Source organism: Talpa europaea (genome assembly GCF_964194135.1).
Source record: "Talpa europaea genome assembly, chromosome: 10".
NCBI lineage: Eukaryota > Metazoa > Chordata > Mammalia > Eulipotyphla > Talpidae > Talpa > Talpa europaea.
This window is the reverse complement of record NC_140077.1, coordinates 91341205-91359297: the sequence shown is the minus strand read 5'-3', so window position 1 is coordinate 91359297 and position 18093 is coordinate 91341205. Positions and strand designations below refer to the sequence as shown.

Sequence of the window (18093 nt, the reverse complement as noted above, 5' to 3'; positions counted from 1 at the left end):
CTCCAAACAATAACAATCTGGTCAAGATTATGGTATTGGAGGAAAAGGGAGATAAACCTAATTACAGCTATTGATGACAAATTACTGCTACTGGGATCTCTAGCAGAACCTATCAGCCAGCCATCTGACTGGTCAGCAGTGAACCACCACTGGGCAGAGAAATTCACTCCAGGGATACACTGAGACCTGTATAGATCACTGTTATCCTGCTCAGCCCGGTATCTGAAACACAAAGCTTCAAGCATCTGTGAAAGGGATGAGCGTCCAAATGCACAAGTTTCAGGTTATCTTGGAAAAATGTGAATTTACTTTCAACTCCAGATACTGCAGGGTCAAAGGTAGACCTGCCAATGAGAATTAAAGACACAGGCATCCCTTTAATTAGATAACAGGATTCAAAGGCTTGTAAATTCCCAAGAAGCCAAGTTGCAAGGCAAGAGTTACAGTGTTCTCCTGGGGGGAGGAAAGAGGTGGGCAGTGGGCTCCTCTCAGCTCTGCAGCCCTAAAAGAGAAATTTTTAAAAGAACAAAATGGAATACATTGTAAATCATTCAAAATGCCTCCAGACTTGACCGTTCCTCCCAGGAGAAAAAACTCAAACAATTTGAAGTCTTCACAAACTGCATCTAAATCCTTTTTCGAACGTCATTAAGCTCCACTGCTTAAAAATCCTTCATAGCAAGTACTTTAATTAGAGATGAGTCAGTGCAGCTTTCGTTCTACTAACAGATGTCCACTAAGTAGCCAGAAGGCCAGGAGTAGGGGACAGTGCCTTACCACCTAGTAAAGGGACAAAAGCGGGGGGGCTGACACCTCTCTCCTTTCCCTAAAGGGAAATTTGTTGGGTTGGTGGGGTACAGAGACAGATTCACACAGCATTCCCTCTGTATATCATTAGATATACAGAAAAAGAACAAAAAATGTCCAGGAAAGCAAGTTTTAAGAGAACTGAGTCATTGGTATGCTGTCAGCCTGTTTTTCCTTTTGTGTTTCTCCTCACTCTCTCCTCCCTACTTTTCTCTTTCCTCTTTCTTTCAGGCCAAGCATTCCAAGTCCTAAACTTTGGGGTTTAAGCCTTTTCACGAGACCTGCAGACACAAAACCAGCATTGAAAGGCAGAGCTACCCAACACCTAATGCTCTGAAGTTGCTCCTTGGGTGCTGTAGAGGTAGGGAGAGGGGAAGGAGGGCAGAAGGGAGCACTACCACCCTGCAGAGGGAACAAGGTGTGTATCTCTACCTCCTTGGCTGGCAAAATGGCTTTGAGGCCACAACTGGAGAAGATGAGGAAAGAAAGAGCAGGTTCCAGCAACTTTAAATCAAAATTGTTCAGAGACTTAAAAAAAAAAACAACAATGCAAAGGTAATGGTTTTTAAGGAACAGTAGAGGTGCAGAGTGTCCTAGGGGAGCTAAAAGCCCTTTCTTCATTATTGACGCAGATGTTTTATCCTGGAAAGCTGGAGAGGAAGGATCACAGAAGCATGGGCACAGTTACAGTGGATGGCACAGTCTGTACCATGGACAAAGTCAGCCACGATCCAGATGAGAAGCGAGAGCATGGCTTCAAGGTTATGTGTTTCTGGTCCATGACAGACTTTCCTGCTGTCCCCCCACAACCCACGGAGGGGTGTCTATGATTCTGGCAGGTTCTGCTGACCCCGCCTGTCACCTTCGGATCTTGTGCGCACAGGAAAGGGTCCGGGGCTGGAGTCACACAGAGCATTACTGGGGACCTCTGACCCCAATGAGTCGGGGAGCGCAGCAGTGTGAAGCCAGCCCAGACCTGCTGTGAACACAGCACTCCGTCATTCTGGGGAGGAAAAAAACTCCAGAAAGATGACATTTTGAGACTAAGCGGAACTCATCAGTTTTTGGTTTAGCTAGACAGCGTCCTAAACACTCGACAATAGAATAATCGTGAAGATAATAAACAATAGACAACATTTTCCAAGAACTTGTGCTTGTCGCACATGGTGCTAAATATTTCAAATACATCATTTTCTTTTGTCCTCCCTGCAAACTCTGTAGGATGGGAATTATTATTACACCACTGTTTTAGTGCTGAAGCAACTGAGGTTGGAGACATTTAGAGCTTGCTAGTAACTGGCAATTGAACAGCCACTTGGGCTGTATAACTACAAATTCTATGATCTTATAATATGTTCTGCAGCATGATGCATCAATGATACAATCCCAAAGGCATTATCTTCATTTTGCAAAGACAGCAAGTCCACACCTTTGTTAAGATACTGGAATATCTGCTTGCAAATAAACTAAGGATTTGAGATTTCTCCTCTACTTTCCTTGGTTCTGAAATTATTTAACATACCTAGCCATGAGGAAAAATGAAAGTAAAAATAAAGAATAAGAATAAGGTGTAGGTGCCTGAGCACATCACTTTAGAAGACTTTTTATCAGTAATCTTGCTCACAGTGATGGAGAGGAGACAGTCGTGATGGCCCTGCCACTAACCTTTGCTTCCCTGGCCCATTAGCTGTTTTCCGATGTGCAAATGATTCTGGTCTCCCAGGACTGTTTAAGAGTTCAGCTGACTACAGCATTGTCTCCTTCTGCCTTCCCAGTTAAAATCAATGCATTAACTGAGGCTGCTAGTTAGATTCTGTAACTGCAAGTTAAGTAAGAAAGGTGAGGAAGAGAAGAATTCCTAGCTTTATAAGCTTGGGAACTTTCAAAGAGGACAATTCCCAAGTGACATTAAAATAGAAGTAGAATTACTTGTAAAAGCTGGAGGATTTTTGTGCATTACTACCTTAACAAAACTTCTGCTAGATTTTTTCTGCCTGAGCACATAGCCAAATAGTTAAAGATCTGCAATATGACCAGGGGATTTTCTAACATTTCTTAGGCACACAGGGTTTGAATTGAATTTCTGTTCCGTTTACTTTGTCACCATTAGCCAAGGTCTATTCTTCTGTACTGTCCCCTCCAGATCCTAATTAATGACTTCTGGGGAGACTCAAAGACATATATGGAATTGCTGAGAAATACATTTGTTCACAGACCACAAATTTGGACCTGTTGACTGCCAAGCATGTAAGTGATGCTACAAGGGGAAAATGAGATCATCACACAATGATTCTTGGGGTCACACTGCACTGGCAGTCCCCTTCGCTGAACAAAAGCCAGGCTGCTCTGCATGGAAGGGGGTGCAGTTCTGTAAACAGAGTCACTCCAACATGACGCAAACCACTTCTAAGAAAAGGCAGAAATACTCTACAAAGAAATTTTAGGAAATGATACAGTGGTCCTACGGAGAGCAATATTCATAGACATCAGAAAATGTTCTTGTTACTGGATAGCCCTCTTGTTTTAGAGTGTATGCAACAAGGAATAATTCTGAAATTCTAACAGCTCTGGCTCCAAAATTATTCCCTGAAATACAGGTCTCCCTGCTCACAAAAGGAAGTAATAACAGAGCCCAGAAGTTTCAATGTAACAGAAATAATATTTCACCTCTTGACACTCAGGTCAGATTAACTAATTAAGAAGAAAACCAAAGAACTCATTTTGAGTGTCAGCAGGGCATACAGACTCAAAGTCAGGAAATCAGACTGAATTCTGAATTGACCACTTACTGTCTTATCTCAGGCAAGTAGGTCTACAAGTTATTAAAATAAATCTTAGGGTTATTTTTTCATATTTATATTCACTAACTTATCAGACGTCCATGGAGAAGACAGGAAAAATCATGTCATTTCTCATCTTATTTTTTTCTCTTGACTCAGGATACTTATTGTTATATGGTCAGGATATTCATGTAAGTGCAGTTCAGCATGACTTCTGAAATACAGTTCTATAACACTCCCCCACACAGAAAGGGAAATGCAGAAATAATTGACACATGAGGATAGTCCGTGAATTTTTTCTAAAATTATTATTTATGACAACATTAAGGCTGCACTCAAATTTGAGAAATGTAACTAGGATCTTATAAAGGAAGCTAAAAAATAAAGAAAAAAATCATTTTTTTTAATTGGGCACCTATGTGAGGGCCATTATGTTGGGTGTCATGGAGGAAGATAATGGAAACAGAGAACTTATTCTCAAGTTGTTTATAGCTTGCTCCAGGAGACATACTAAGTGACTGAGGGAATGGGGAAACTAACCATTACACAATAGGATCTGAGCTCTGGTAGTTTACCTAGTACTGTGTCAGAATATTACATGCATTGTACTATTTAAGCTCCAAAACAATCCTCTGATGCAGATAAAACTACAATCTCCATTTTACAGATAAGGCTAAAGGGGAAAGTACTTGCTAGAGATAACACAGCTAGGAAGTAGTCCATTTTGCTTTGAGCCCAGATTCTATTTGTGCACTGTCCAATATGGCAGCCACTAGCCCGGAAGGGTGATTTAATTTAATTAAAATTAAATGAAAAATTCAATTTTTTAGTTGTATTAGACACATTTCATGGATCCAATCAATAGCCACAGACCCCATGTGTTCCCAGAGACTGACCGTTTTGTCGTTACACTATACTTCTGTGGAGAACATGAAGTTAAAATGTTAAACTATATGTATAAATGCTGGTGAAATTCAGTAAGAGCCAGGGAGTAAGTCATCAGGCTTATGAAGGATCATAAACTCCATGAGGGCAGAAGCCTATCTTTCATATCTACTTTAATATTGATTCTTGATAAAGTGAGTGCTAAGGACCTATGCCTCAAAAAAGATTCATTCAGTGAGTGGACAAAGAATGGGTGAATGAAAGTTTGGTGATGGATTTGACCAATACATATTATTTGGACCCATGAGTAGTTAGGAAGCAGCTCCAAGAGTAATAACCTGATTCCAATGCTAGATATTATAAAGAACAGGATATATTTCTAGGACAGCAGATGGAAATATTTACACAGACTAGAACATAAGGCAAAATTTAGTTTCCCTCCAAATATTTCCAAATTATGCCTGAATTGATAATAACCTAAGACTGACTAAGGTCAGTGTAATTGCTATTTAATTGGCTTCAAATATACTAATGATTATGATAATGTTGATACTGAAGAGTCTTAATAGGCGTGTAGATAAATGCCTAAGAGAGCAGAGAGGTGAATCTCTGGGAGGTGGGGGGAGGGATGGGTGATTATAGAGGTCACAAGCCTGGTAATCACCAAATGGTAACTCAGTAGTGTTAAGAAGAAATTTTGGGCTTAGAGGAAGCTATTGGAATAAAAGAAAGGAAAAAAGAGGGAGGGGAAAATGCGGAAGAGGAAGAAGTCATGTCCCCCCAAGAATTATGTGTGAGGGAGAATTTTAGTTGGGACAGTTAATTGGACAGTTCTGGAAGAACTAAATAAAGGCACAGGTGGCCTCAGGGAAAACATGTGTAGCTGAGACCTGAGAGGCAGCCTAAGAAATGGACTTGACTTCCTGGAACTGGGAAGCAGAACTGGAAGTTGGTGCACATCTAAGTATAAACATATGCTACGTTAGAGCAGTCAATGGAAAGTATCTAACTTTTACAAAGTCTACACCTGAACCTCCCCTTATTCCTAAAACACCTAAAAACTTTAGTCAAATAGTTTAGGCATCTTAAGACAATGACCATAAAACCTGTAGAAAAGACTTAATAGATGAAAATGTCATTTTTGAGAAAATAAGAAGATTAGGACCCTAGAGACCCACAAGCGTTAGCGAGGCAGGGTAACCAAAGGTCGGTTGTCAAGATACCCTCCCTTGGGTTTTCCCACTGGTCATATCTGAACACAGCCACCCATCTAGAAAAGCAGAGGTCCTCCATTTGGGACTTTCAAAACAGTAGAAATCCGAAAACTCCCGGCAAAGGTCTCCATGCTGCTTGCTGCTTCCCAAACCATTTCCCCATTACTCTCTGTCCATGGCATGATTCAGATTCATGTCAATTTTACAGAGCCTGGGAGCTGAAGTCAGGAAAAGGAAAGTGTGTGATGTAGATAATACATCAGCTGCAGCCCATCCCACCTGAGGGTCAGTCACTCAGTGCCTGACCTGAGCAGTCTGCCTGGGTCCGGCTGAGGGGGAGTGGTAAGGCCCTGATTTTTGTTCTAGTGGCCACAAAGCCACCCTGGCTCTCACACAGCACAATCTGCCATTCACTGAAGTCTGGTTTGCCAGGAAGCCCAAGGATGGACTCCCCACCAGTACCATCAGGTTCAGGGAATTTGGCTAGCACTGGGTACCTCAGACTTCTGCCAGCTAATTGGCTTTGGGGAAGCCGCTGACCTACTCTCCACTGAGTGGCTTTTGTGAACCTGGAACCCAGCCTGCCTCTCATCATTGATCAACCTTGGCCAAGCCAGCTGGCTGGTTCCTTTGCAGACAGCTTGCCTTAGGGAAGCTGGTTGGTGGCTCTACAACCTACTAAGAAAGAAAGAGAGAGAGAGAGAGAGAGAGAGAAGGCAAAACTGTAGAGCAATCTCAATAAATGGCCAGTGCTCACTTTCATCTGAGGGAGACTTAGGAATGAACAAAAGCCTGAGGAAAACTCGGCATAGAACTAATAAGAAAGGTAACAAACAAGGTAGGAATGGTGTACAAATGAAATAAAACCAGGAAATATTTCATTGAAGGGGTCTTCTGCGAAGGTATACTGGAAGTCCTTCACACCATATTAAAGCATAAACATCCATATCCACACGGTATATGTGTGCATGGGAGAAAAGGAATAAAATCTGCAGTCTGGAGACCAGATCACAGAGTTCTCGAAATCTGGGCTGTCCCACCCTCCTGTCTCGCCATTTCCGGTGCAGGCTCTGGTCATGCAGTGTGAGAGCAAATATGGAAGCAGGTTTGTCCCCCTTGGGGTGAAATCCATTAAGGCTTTTTTTTTTTTTGTAATCCAAAAAGAATAAAAAAAATTTGCATAGCACATAGATGCTGGTTTCCTATTTCAAGTTCATAAATGGAATGATGAACAGGGATAATCAGATAAAGGTCAGTTTTAATAGTATTCCAATTAAAGCACGAGGAAAGAAGCTAAAAGAACTGTTTCTTCTAACTGCAATCCTCTCTATCCTTTCTAACCAAATGCAGGGAAAGTAGATTTATTTCATTCAAATCATTCTTGGTGCTGCGTTTGGTAAATTCACACAAGAGATGCTATTTGCTTCATTTCTAATGTAATTGTTAGTTCTGAATAATACAGAAGTATAAAACAATTTCAGAGACCTTACATGAACAGGGAATTGTGACAGTCTAGGGCCCACATGCATTATATGTAGAATCATGGGCAAATCTAGAAAACAATTAGCACTTGGGTTTTTCCACATTTTGAAAAAGGATAACATGGCAATACCCCAGTGATACAGTAAGGCCATTTCTTTGAAACAACTGAGGCACATGAATCAAATTCACTTCTCTCAACAAAGGCAAAATGCATAAGGAATTTGGCTATGAAGTTCACTTTCTCAAAAATCTGAAGCCAGAGAGTAAACTATGTCATAAGGCAAATGGTCTTCTATGTCCCAATTTGGATTTAAATAATATGTCACACACTGTGTGACCCAAATCCAGACCCCTGAAACAGGGTTCCCAGGAATCGAACAATTTGAGTGTTGCTGATGATTATTCATGCAGCGTATAACTGTCAAGTTATTTCAGTTTACTTTGGGACCTCAAGGATCTCAGAGTAGCATATCACCATAAAAGACAGTCTGACCTAAGCCCCACTTGAGACTTGAACTTGTTCCCTACATCCCTCACCAGTGATGGGAAACTTGCTTTGACACAGTTCTTTCTATTTCTGGACATTAAGTGATGAACTCAAAGTAATGAAGTGAACCCTGATTTTTGTTTTTTTTTTTAATGATTTACTTAAGTAATCTTGTTAGAGCTGGGTATCTCACAATACCCACAACTTCTGAAGAATCCCAAGCTAAACACATACTTGAATATGCTTACAGTTCATAAAGAAAACCCATATTCAGCCAACAGAAAACACCGGCAGTGGACAGAATCTCTGCTACACAATCCAGACCCTGACACGCATTGTGAGAACTTTTGCCAGCGATGAATCTTTCTAAGCTTCCACTTCCTCGGTGAAATGGGGAAATACCCACCTCTGGAGAGACACTGCGAAGAATTACAGAAAAATAAAAATCTCACTAAAGCACACAGCACACAGCCTAATGTGTACTAACCTCTCAAGAAGATGTGTTATTGCTCTTACCTTCAAAATCTTTGCTACTCGTTTTGAGACAGATTATTTGAGTTTTATAACAGCAAAGCCTGACCAAAAAAAAAAAAAAAAGTCACCATCTGGTAAAGCAGTATCTATACATGAAATAACTTTTTGTGGCACCTTAAATATATTCCCCAGTGGCTTCATGTCAAGACAAAGCTCACAAAGAAGGTGCTCTTGGCTACCGCTTATATTATAACTTGGGAGTTTTGTTTAATACTCTGCATTAATGAGGGAGCTTCTTAGGATAACATTACAACAGAGAGTGCAAGAAATACCAGGGAGGTCAATGCAGCTCTATTAACTGTCATCTAACACAGAAATATTTTCCCTGAATACCATTAAAGCTTTCTCCTTTTCTTTGTTCTGCTTTTTGAAGGCAGTAGGAACCCAAATTTTCCTACCAATAATTCCTGTTTTCCACTTGGCGGCATAATGATATTAGACTTGAGGAAAAAAAAAAATCACCTTGGCCATGTCTTCTCCGGAGGTTTTTACAAAAGATATTTTGTAAGGATAAATTGCACTAAGCAGGTTCTTTAAGTAAGCAAAAAGAAAACTGCTAGTTACGAACTGACCTGAGTAGCTTTGGACTTTTTTTAAAGAGAACCTACTTACAAAATGCTATCCCCATTAAATGAACATTTTATTAAAATAGAAGATAGGAAACAGAAGGGTAATTAGACAAGTAAGTTGCTCTTTGCTACTCCTGCTGATAGGGTAAACCCAGAAGACTCCCTGAGTTCCCACTGCCATCTATAAATCAAGACACAAGCTGTGGTTGCAGAAAAAACAGTTCTGAGATAATTTTTCTTTGTATCCTGGGGGCTCAAGACAACTGATTGGGGAGAGGTGCTGGCAGCTAAAATGAATAAATATATAATCTACGCTGTGTGCCCCATCTCTGGGTACACGTACACACACATGGGCACATGCCCACATGCCTTCTCTAAATTGGAACACAGAAGCAGGGAAGTATACCCTACAAACTGTAGTGACGTAATTCAGAATAAATAGGGTCTCTGGACAAAGAATTTGTTACTGTGGAAGAAGACGAGTTATCACCATCTCCACAATCTCATTCTCTCCACACAAAGATTTCCTGAACATTAGGTCAGTCCTGCTAATCCATGAGTAAGAGCAAAAGATGAGGGTCTTGCGTCCTACAGAGACTGACCATGCTTGAAGGACTTAAGCAGGGCATGGATGACAGGACATGTTCATGGCACTAAAGATCTGCCAAGGAATGAAAATAAAAGATCATTCTAGAATCTCATACTTTGTAAGGGTGACTTCTTGTCCAGGGGCCTCTCCACAGACAGACATTACTGGGCTTGAACAAAACAAGTGAACCTAAATGTACTGTTCTGCGTGGTGGCTTAAACCCTGACACGGAATGTCTTCTCCATCTCACTGAGCTTAGCGCCTGCTCAGTTACTCTGTAAATACTTTCCTGGACAGATGCTCACCATCATCTCTATCTTTCCTGGCCTCATCAAACTCCAGGTTTCCTGAGACCCAGAATCCTTAGAGGAGTCCCCTTCTTAGGTTGTCAGTTAAATATGAACCCCTAATGAATCCCTTAAATGTGACTGCTCCCTATAAGCATCAGGACTCTTCCCCATGTCCTCCAGCTCTGCATGAGTACTTTCTGCCACTTCAGGCCTGCTGTGCTGAGCTGGTGCGCAACTGAGCCAAGGCTGGCAGGAAAGCTCTGTCAGGCTGGGAGCACAGCTCAAGAGAAATACAGGATATGCAATCCCATCCCCACTTCATGTGCAATGGGAACTTGGGTAAGTCACTAAAACTCCCAGAATCTTGGGTACCTCGCCAAATTAATGAGAATTTGACACCCAGGGCCTTATTCTTCTCGATGGGATGATGTTTTAAGGTGATAATGAAACCTTAATGTCCTGTGCCCTTTCCATACTCATGGGGACTAATTCTCAGCTCTGCTCTGGCTTTATCCTGAACAGCAGAACTCAATTCCATCATATCCTATGAATTGCCTACCTGGAGTCACCGTGCGTGCATTTTTTAGACTTTTAGTAACTGGAGGAAAATACTGAGCTTCTCTGTAATAGAAATTTACTTGAAAGATGTCAAATCAAATATGGAAAGCAAATGTAGTTATTAATAAAACCACATTTTTGTGGTTATTAACTATGCTATTTGTTTTGTTTTAGTGACTCATTTTTCTCCCAGAGGGAATATTTAGAAGACATTTAAAATTATATAAACTCTCTCTTCTCCACTTATGTCAATATTTTTATTTTAAAAACATAATAACAATGCTTCAGATAAATCTGACTGGTAGCAATACAGTAATCCGTGATGAGATTTCAGATGCCCACAGAAATAAAACTTCACTGACTATACTTCAAATCAACATTCTTTTTTTTTTAATTTTTTTTTAATAGAGGCATGTTTTATTTATTTATTTGTTTGTTTGTTTGTTTATACATGCACTGGGTACAGTCAGAAGCGCAGGAGGGTGAGAGAATTCACCAGAGCCAGAGGGGAGAGCAGAGCAGGCAGAAGGACCGAAGCACACTGCTGAGGGGAGCAGCGGGCGGCAGGAGAGGTCTGCGCGCCATGTGGGACCCTCCTCCGGGGACCGGGGAGCAGCCGGGGATCGAACCGGCACGGCAGAGGCCGCGGGCAGCTTCGCAACCCAGCGCTCAACCGCTGCGCCACCAGGAAGCCCCAAATCAACATTCTAACAAGAGATAGCAGGGAGTGTGAGGAGGCAAAAATACATAAGACTTAACTTCCTTAGAAAACCCAAACCAAAACAAACTCTGGGAATCTGATTGCAGAACTGAGGTTATCAGATGGGATAAGGGAGGGGGTGCAAGGGGAGGGGGGCGTCTGGTGCCAATGGATTGTGCCCGAGGGCAGACTATGGGTACCTGGATGGGCATGTTGTGCTCACATACATTTGAAGGAGGTAAACCTGTACCCCTAAAACATACACAGTGCTGTAAACCAATGTTGACTCAAAATAAAAAAAAAAAAAACAAAAAGATCAATTTTTAAAGATGTTACTTCCTAAGGATTTATTATTGTTTATATAATGTAAATATATAAAATTAATATAATAAATTCCTCATTCAAATTAATATAATGAATTTATTGCTTCACTTCTGTTTTTTCATCTATTGCTTCTGTTAACGTTGACAAAAATAGCATAACACCACTCTTCTAGAACGATGGAAATCACCCAAAGAGTTAATCAGTTAATACAAAAGTTACAGGGACTCCCTGGTGTCACAAGGGGTTAAGACTCAACCTATGAAACTACCGTCAGCCACTGCAGCATGAGTTCAATCCCGGGCCAGGGAGATACCCACATAGAGCAGCAGACTTCTCCTGACTCTCTCGCTGTTCCCCTCAGCAGTGTGTTTCAGTCCATCTGCCTGTTCTGTTCCCGACTCGGTCTCTGAAGAATCCTCTCATCCCCTACACCTCTGGCCTGTACCCCAGTTCTTGTATGCATAAATAAATAAATATTTTAAAAAGACAGAAGTTACAATATAGCACTGTGCCTATCAAATCACAGTTCTAATTGTATCTGATTATAAGGACATAGTGATCTTCGTCATCATCACTGCAAGTTTTTTTTTAAAGATTTATTTATTTATACAAGAACTGGGGTACAGGCCAGATGCACGGGAGGGTGAGAGGATTCAACAGAGTGGGGAACAGAACAGGTAGACTGACGAAATACACTGCTAAGGGGAGCAGCGGGTGAGACAGGAAAGGTTTGCTGCTCCATGTGGGTTTCTCCTCGGCTGGCTGGGATCGAACCCATACTGCAGAGGCTGTGGACAGCTTCACAGTGCAGTGCTCTACCATCTGTGCCACCAGGGAGGCCCATCACTGCAAGAATTTCTGTCTCCACATTGGTATAGTGCTCCTGTAGATGTTATATCATTGCCAATAAAACATTTAGAATTTTAGAATATAAAGGATGAGAGGGAATAGCATCTGCTTCGTTTCACTTAAGAAAATGGAGACAGAGTCGAATACACTTGCCCCAAATCACAATGCTATGTTGTGGAAAATCACACTTAGAGAGGACCGCACACTATCTTGCCAGGAGAAGCTCAGACAAGGTTTATTGCAGTGTGCTCAGTTTTATTTCCATCCTCTGAATATTTTCCTCATTATGTACTGATATTAAAATTTCCTCAGTAAAACTTAATGTACCTATGAGTTAGTAGAATTTTTAGATTTCTTCTTAAACATGAATGTGATTAGTCTGTTTTTGTTAGTAGACAAAGGAGTAGATTCTCTTTTCTGAATCCAAACTAACAATTAAAAGCATCCTTGATCTTAATGCTGTTGGTAAAACTTTCAGTTAGTTTCAAATTCCCTTTGTTACCATTTTTAATATAGTTGGCATTCATTGCTTGCCTAAGGTCAGATATTAAGTATTAAATTTCAAAATTTGTAAAATTTCTAAGCAAATTGTCACCTATTGATGTGTTTCTATAGAATGTTTGGAAAGTTGGGCCTCCCTGGTGGCACAAGGGGTTAAGCACAGCATTGTGAGGCTCTCCGCAGCCTCTGCAGCACAAGTTCGATCCCCGGCTGGCCAGGGAGCTACCCACATGGTGCAGCAGACCTCTCCTGTCTCGCCTGCTCCCTTCAGCAGTGTATTTCAGTCAGTCTGCCTGTTCTGCTCCCCATTCTCTCTCTGGTGAATCCTCTCACCCCCTGCATCTCTGGCCTTGTACCCCAGTTCTTGTATGCATAAATAAATATATCTTCTAAAAAAAAGTGTGGAAAGGACCTCTGAAGCCATTGACATTGGCAAAGGATAAGCAATTTTACATGTAGGTGGGTTAGTCCAGCAAGTCCCCAGGGCATATGATATCCAGATTCTATAATTCCATATTCACAAAAAGTAGGTTGAAGTCTTGGGGGGTTATAAGCTCAGCCCAGGTCGAGGAGGTAGAACTAGACTTGAATCTGTGTACATTAGAACTGAAAGCTTTACCCTCCTGTCTCTAGCCACTGTAGCTATTATTAAACTGGTCCTTACTCTTGGCCACATGGTAGATTGAGACCCCAACCTATAGAATCTCATTGGATGTTCACAATGACCCTTGATTTGAAAATAATATTATTGCTAACACCATTTTAAAGGTGATGAAAATACATTTTTTTACAAGGCACAATCAAAGGCACTCTTTCTAGGCATGAAATGGACTAAACCGTCTTCCATGTTGCCTTGCTTCACTCATGTCTGGATTCACGCACATGTTGGGATGCAGGCTGGCTAGGCTGGGGAATAGAATGTTCTGCATCACTGTAGACTCTTGTTCTAGCTGCAAGAGTCAAGGAAAAATACCTGAGTTGCCAAGCTGAAGCCCATCATGCACATAAACAGCCAGAAGCTCCTCAGTTCTTTGATGGGTAAATTCCATGCGTAAATGAAATAATCATTGCTTTCATAAAATGTCTCTGTTTGCCATTGACAGAGAGAAAACAGAATCATTGTGTCCTGCAATAGCCTTTAAATAACCAAGGCGAGAGATCAAAATAAAAATAAATTTTGACCAGATTTATAGGTTCACATTGATTAGTTCTTGTTTTTGCCTTCAAATAAGCAATACCTGAAAAAAAATGGGAAGGGGATGTCGGGAGCAGATATCTTGTAATAGATAGGTCTCCTCTGTCATACAGTGCAGTATAATGTCCAGAAAGGAAAGCCAACCCATCCTTCCTTGGCTCAGCAGCCAAGCCGAGCCCCAAAAAGGAGCAGGGAATTTTGCAATGCAAAATAGCACCACCCCTTGGCTTTGCACAAATTATAATTTTTTAAACTGTACTTCCTGAAGTTTTTGTTATATTGCATTATTTTGTTGTTTGCTCCACACAATTGCTTCTTTGCTTCAACCGGTAATTTTTTTTTGTTCCAAAATTCTTATGGTAAAATCAAACCTAGTCCATCCAGATATAATTCTGGTGCCACTGAAAAGTTGTATCTGAAAAGCATTCAATTATGTACAATGTCATGCATCTTTGTTTACCAACTAAGTGATCCCTTCCCTCACAGACCCCACATGATTAGTAGACATGCCAATCAATAAAATCAAGGATTACCATTAATGAAAGCATATAAGTCCCATTTTTCTATAAACCATGCTTTTAACGAAAAATTCTTCATTTCCCTCAGGCAGCACTTCATCTAAGATGCATTTGGCTAGTTGAATAAAAATACCTGTTAAAGGGAAGAGGCTCCCATCAAAGCTGTTGAAATCTGATTTCATTTCAGATTCCAGAACTAATGTTGTTTTTTGTTTAAATAGATTTTGTCTGTCAATTTCCAGACCTGCTGTGCCATCAGCCTGTATGGACTGCTGTGGTCAACCCGGGGGTTGTAGCGGCAAATTTTATTATGGACTGGTAATTGAATTGAACAGGTTTACATTTGAATAGATTTACTACATCATGATCTCTGACACAGTGCACGGGACTGAACTCCCTCTCCATCCATAAAGATACATTTTAGATGGTATCATTCTCTCCAGGCTAAGAAGGCAAGACTTGAGCCAAGGAGATGGCAAAACATAATGATGCATTTATATGCAGGATGTAATGCAATATTTCACTGCAGTTTTTACACACAAAAGAAAGAGAATATTCCGTATTTACTCACAACTATCCCATCCTTTCTATTTGGAGGGGAGGAACTTAGAGGACTGGTATTTTTCCATCCAAGGGGTATAAGGAAGCAAAGGAAAATAAATTATTATTTTAGTATATCAGCCATAACAGCAATTCCCTTGAAAACAGACCCTCCAAAGGCTTGATAAGGGCAACTGAAGAGGTGTGAATTATAGATAAGCACCGTCCCATTTACTTCCACCAACAATGTTTAATTAAACAGTTCACACCTCTTCAGTCACCCTAACCACCCTTTCAGATTGGTCTTGCTTGAAAACCATAGTGGGGAACATTTTTCAGGGGAAATATTTTGTCTACTTTCTCCTTAAACCTGGAAGGGCAAATAGCTGAGTAAAGAATAGCAGTAAAAGCAAACTAATCAAAAATTGTATCTACCTGGAAACTGATGCATATTTCCACAAACATTAGTTTTTGAAAATAAAATCCAAACCCAGGATTCATATATGTAAACTGTTAATTGACAGGCTATTCTGTAACATAAAAAAAAAATTGATTTACCATTTAAAAATCATGATTACTCAGCTCTTAACTTTTTTTTTTCTCAGACAGCAGCTTTTTATTTATGATTATTTTTTCATATTTGACCTAATTCTATTTTATTTGGTTATTGAGACAACATTGGTATATAACAATGTGTATGATCCAAAGGCCCAGGACCACACCTCTTCAGAAGGGTGTCAGCACACCACACCCACCACCAAAGTACCCTCAGACTTGCACTATAATCCCTTATGCCCACTCCCTACTGTGTTTTCCCTCAATGCTCCTCTCCACTTCAGAGCCTCAATCCCATCGTTAAATTTCTAGGGTTTGTTAGATTTGGTTTTGTCTGATCTTTGTTTCGTTTCACTCTGTTCTGCATATGAATGAAACCTGATATTTGTCTTTCTCTTCCTGACTTATTTCACTTAACATTACCCCCTCTAGTTCCATCCAAGCTGTCAGAAATGGCAAGAGTTCATTTTTTATAGCCAAGTAATATTCCATCTTGTATATATACCACACTTTTCCATTCCACTCTTCTGTCCTTAGACACTTAGCTTGCTTCCATAAGTTGGCTATCATAAATAGTGCTGGAGTGAACACAGGAGTGCCTATGTCCCTTCAAACTAGTGTTTTTGCATTCTTTGGATAGATAATTAGGCTTCGGAGTTTTGGAGCATAAGACAGATCTATTTTTAATATTTTGAGAACATACTGCTTTCCATACGGGCTGAACCAATCAATCTTTCTACCAACAGTATAGGACAGTTCCTTTTTCTCCATAACCCTGAGGTGGTATCTCATTATGGTTTTAATTTGCATTTCCCAATTCTTTATTAAGCTTTTCTGAATACACATATGTTTCAGTTAGTACGCTTCAACTAAGGAACAACATAAATATAATTAAGAGCTAGATTTAATTCATGTTTTCTTTTGCCAAAACTGTCCTTTTGGGGTTCTCCCTGGTGGTACAGGGGCTAAAGTCTCAGCACTATCAAGCTATCACCAGCCACTGCGGCATGAGTTTGATCTCGGGCCAGGCAACTAATGCACATGGCGCAGACCAATCCTGTCTCCTCACTGCTCCCCTCAGCAGTGTATTTCAGTAAATCTGCCTGCTCTGCTCCCCACTCTGTCTCTGGTGAATCCTCTCAACTCCCCCCCCCCACAACTCTGGCCTACACCCCAGTTCTTGTATGCATAAATAAATAAAAATAAATCTTAAAAATTGTCCCTTTGGCATTTTTTTGAATAACCTCTTCTAGCAAGAGCAATCATGTGTTCCTTGAAACTTTTGAATCAGTGGAGTCTAGAATAGTGTCTGCTGTCTGAAGGAACTTTATAAATATTTAGGAAACTAATGATAAATGTAAAACTGCTAACTGTGAAAATTCCAAACAGTGCCAAAATCTGTACAGTTAAAATAGAAAGTATTCCCCATTTCCAATTTTCTTTACCAATATAACATTGTCACCAGTCTTATCCTCTCCTCTGCTTCTCTGTACAGTATTTATCTACTTTCTTCCATTCTTTCTACTTCCTCTCTACATTTTTAATATAAATTATTTTAAATGTTTTTATAAATATTTAATAGAAACTTAATGAGCATGTTTTATATATATTTATATATTATACTAGACAATTTGCTTTTTAATCCATTATTTTTACTTGGAAATATATTGTGGTCTTTTTTCCATAAGGCATTAGTTAGAATATTAAAGGCTATTTTCAAGTTGAAGATGAGAAGGAGAATTTGAGAGTATTCTTTGTTTGCTTCTATTCAAGGAAGAAGTTACTTTTTAATGGACATGAGAGTCAGAGAAATAATGCATGAATCCCAAACATTTGAATATAATTGCATCCACTTATCTTCCTAACATTGTTTGAAGTAAAAAATCTTGGAATAAGAATACACCAAGAAAAGCTACGATATCTAGTAATGCCACACCTAATTCCCGGGGAACCAACGCTTGGATATTTTTGGATTTAAAAGTTAAAAAATATGACCTCTCTAATACCAACAAAATATACAAACTCATAGGGCTGATGCCAGGATCACAGCATTCTGTGACTCAACCAAAGCTCTGCAATTAAATGTTTCATTCACCTAATTTTCTTTCAAACTTTGTTGACCATGTTTTCATTTTATTACTTTATGAAAATTTCATATCTATTATAAACCTTGGCAGATTTTTCAAAGAAAACAGTAAAATCTAAAGACAGTATGTAAAAGGACACATGTAGAGTTACATATAGAAAATAATAACTCAGTCTAGGTCTCCCAAGAAAAGAACAATTCCTCACTATTTCCAAACTAAAATGTTAGTTTCACAAGACAGACAGAATTATTCAAATAATTGAAGAACTTTGATACAGTAGAGGAGTTGATAGGGTGAAAAAGTTGTTGTGGTGGAAGATCTGATATGGATAAAGGGTTGATATGGTAGAGGAGAAGAGTGAATTCTAAAATATGACTTTTTGATTTGTTCCTGTCTCTATCTCATTTAGCTACATGAGCTCAGGCACTTGGTTGAACACAGAACCATGTTCATTATTATTATTTTATGTTTGTGGTTGTTATTTCCAACTGAAAGCAAATGGGGAAAAAACTGAGTATCATTATTAAAAACTTTTAGAATAGAAAATGAGTCCAAAAGATAAGATTATCAAAGAATAAAGAGTGCTTTAAACTTAAAATTAATTAAACAAAAAAAATGGCAACTACATG

General features: G+C 39.8%; 1 protein-coding gene across 4 annotated transcripts in view; it reads right to left on the bottom strand.

The window, feature by feature from the left end:
* Positions 1-18093, bottom strand: part of ESRRG (estrogen related receptor gamma) — a gene marked incomplete at both ends in the record, with an annotated part of 444488 nt that overhangs the window by 130864 nt on the left and 295531 nt on the right. The window lies entirely within an intron of this gene.